The sequence below is a fragment of the Penaeus japonicus genome, unplaced genomic scaffold, assembly GCF_977035675.1.
Source record: "Penaeus japonicus unplaced genomic scaffold, GWHDUDI00000001_assembly GWHDUDI00000014, whole genome shotgun sequence".
Taxonomy (NCBI): domain Eukaryota; kingdom Metazoa; phylum Arthropoda; class Malacostraca; order Decapoda; family Penaeidae; genus Penaeus; species Penaeus japonicus.
Genome location: NW_028234416.1, coordinates 30,352,422 through 30,354,921, shown reverse-complemented (window position 1 = coordinate 30,354,921; position 2,500 = coordinate 30,352,422). Strand labels below are relative to the sequence as shown.

At 48.6% G+C, this 2,500-nt stretch overlaps 1 protein-coding gene across 2 annotated transcripts in view; it reads left to right on the top strand.

Annotated features, from left to right (window-relative positions):
* The window catches only part of LOC122254856 (protein-L-histidine N-pros-methyltransferase), a 201,170-nt gene that overhangs the window by 119,210 nt on the left and 79,460 nt on the right, over window positions 1-2,500 (top strand). The window lies entirely within an intron of this gene.

Here is a 2,500-nt window from a genome sequence, read left to right as displayed (position 1 = left end):
GGATTCTAGTAGGTATAGGATTGCGAGGTGGGGGGTGGGGGAGAGAGGTCGTGATTAATCGTTGTAGGGTCGTACCACAAGGTAGTACCCCAACCAAGCTGTATGATTTTTTATTCTTTGAGTCTAGGAGTGCTTCTAGTAATTCTGGTTATTTTTTTCTATTTTTTTTATTTATCTTAGTATTTTGTTGTTGTTTTTTTCCGTTGGGAGGATTCTGAATTTCTATCTATTTATCTATCACTCTTCCTCTCTTTCTCTCTTCCCTTCCTTTTCTCCCTTTCCCACTCTTCCTTCTTCTCCCTTCCCCTTCCCCTTCCCCTTCGCCTTCCCCTTCCCTTCTCCCTCCCTCTTCCTCCTACATTCCTTCTCTCTCTTCCTCCCTCTCCTTTCTCCCCCTCCCTTCTCCCTTCTACCCCTACCCCCCCTCCCTTTAAACAAATGTGATATACGCTGCCATTACTCCCCACACCCCCACACCCCCACCCCCACCACCAACTGCGCAGTAGAAGCAAGATTATAAGAATCCCATTATCTGGGTTCTGTTCCATCAACCCCTTAGTCTTTCTTTCCTTCCTCCCTCCCCACCTACCCACCTCCCCACCTTCCTTCCTTCCTTCCTTCCTCTCTCCGTCTTATAATCAAGCTCTTAAGATGCAATCGCGCCTTTTAAGTTGATCTCGCCCAATCGATTTCCATTCGCGGGACAAATTAATTTTCTTCCCCAATGGCGTCTTCCTCGCCCGCATAACCCCCTCCTTTTAAGTCTCCCCTCGGCGGCAAAGAATGAGGCCACACGTTTCCCCTTTCAATATATTAACGGCCGCTTCCCAATAAGTTTGTTTTTTTTTTCGTCTTTTTTTTCTCTTTCTCTTTCACTGTTTTATTCTGTCTGTCTCTGTCTTATTTTGTCTGTCTCTGGCTTTCTCTGTCTTTTTTTTCTCTTTCTCTCTCTCTCTCTCTCTCTCTCTCTCTCTCTCTCTCTCTCTCTCTCTCTCTCTCTCTCTCTCTCTCTCTCTCTCTCTCTCTCTCTCTCTCTCTCTCTCTCTCTCTCTCCCTCTCTCCCTCTCTCCCCTTTTAACACCCCGGTTCCTCTCTAACGAACCGGGTTTTTCCTTTTGATTTTTTTTTTGTGTATTTTGCGAGATCTAGGGAGAGAGAAATATGGAGATTTGCCCCTCGAGGGTCTTTCCTCCTCTTTCTCTCTTTCTCTTTCTCTTCCTCCTCGTCCTCGTCCTTCTTGTTTTTCCTACTTCTCCTTCGTCTATTTCTTTTTCTTCCTCTTCATCTTCTTCATATCCTCTTCCTTCTCGTCGACGTCGTCCTCCTCTTCCTCCTCCCCCTCATCTTCCTCTTCCCCTTACTCTCCCACTCCTCCTCCCCCCCTCCTCTTCCTCCTCCTCCTCCTCTTCTCCCCCTCCTCCTTCCCCCCCTCCCCTTCCTCCTCCCTCCCTTCCTCCCCTTCCTCTTCCTCCTCCTCCTCCTCCCCCCTCCTCCCCTTCCTCTTCCTCTTCCTCCTCCTCCTCCTCCTCCTCTTCCTCCCCCTCCTCCCCCGCATCGAATTCCCTAATCTCCCTAGACGAAATGGAAAACTACTTCATGTTTTGGAACTCCGAGTTGATTGCTTAGCCTGACAGTCATCAGCATAAATATTTTTCCCAAGTCCGGATCCACCCTCGCTGTAGTCAAACCGCGGATGAAAAGCGATGTCGGCTATTCATACACACAACCCAACGGACTTCTTGCACTCGTCTATATCGTTTAAGAAAGGTACTGCGCGGAAATACCTAAAAAAAAATAGGACGAAAATAGATTCGAATGGGGGACGTACTCGAAGCGGAAGCCAGCGACCCGGAATGGTAATCGGACACGGAGGCTGCACTAATGGCGAGGCGAGGCGCGCTAATCACTGAGCGCTGATTGGTCGAAAACTCCAGCCCGCTCCCTGCAATGAGACAGTGTTTTCAGCAAGTGTTGATTTAACTTACTTATATTGTTTCGAACTCGGGGTGGTAATGGCGGTGATATTCATATATTCGTGGACGGCATTTGTCTCCGCGAGTAATGGCGAAACGTTTTAACCCCGCACACTACTGCTTTTGTTGGAAATCGTGGTTAGCAAGACTGGCACTTCTCATACATCATAGGTTGGCAGCCCTGCAACCAGAGCGTGCGGGGTTGGCGACGAATACACAAGAGGCATTTCTGAGCCCGCTCTTGCAATCGTATGCAAATTAGGCTTAAATACAGGCAGGCGACGCAAAATGGACGTCTCTTAATGACTCCGGAATTGGAATGACAGGAATAGGATGGCGCTGCCGCCGCCTGGATTCCCAATTCCAAGTGGGAATTTGAGAGGTTGGGTTCATTAGCGTTGTTGAGGAATTTGCAGTTTATGCAGAGCGCGGCGGCCCCCGAAGGATATTTTAGAAGTGGTGATGGCGCGCGCTGTTCCAGTTTGATGATGTAAATTACATTAAGGAAGCGAGTCGGTGCGTGTGTT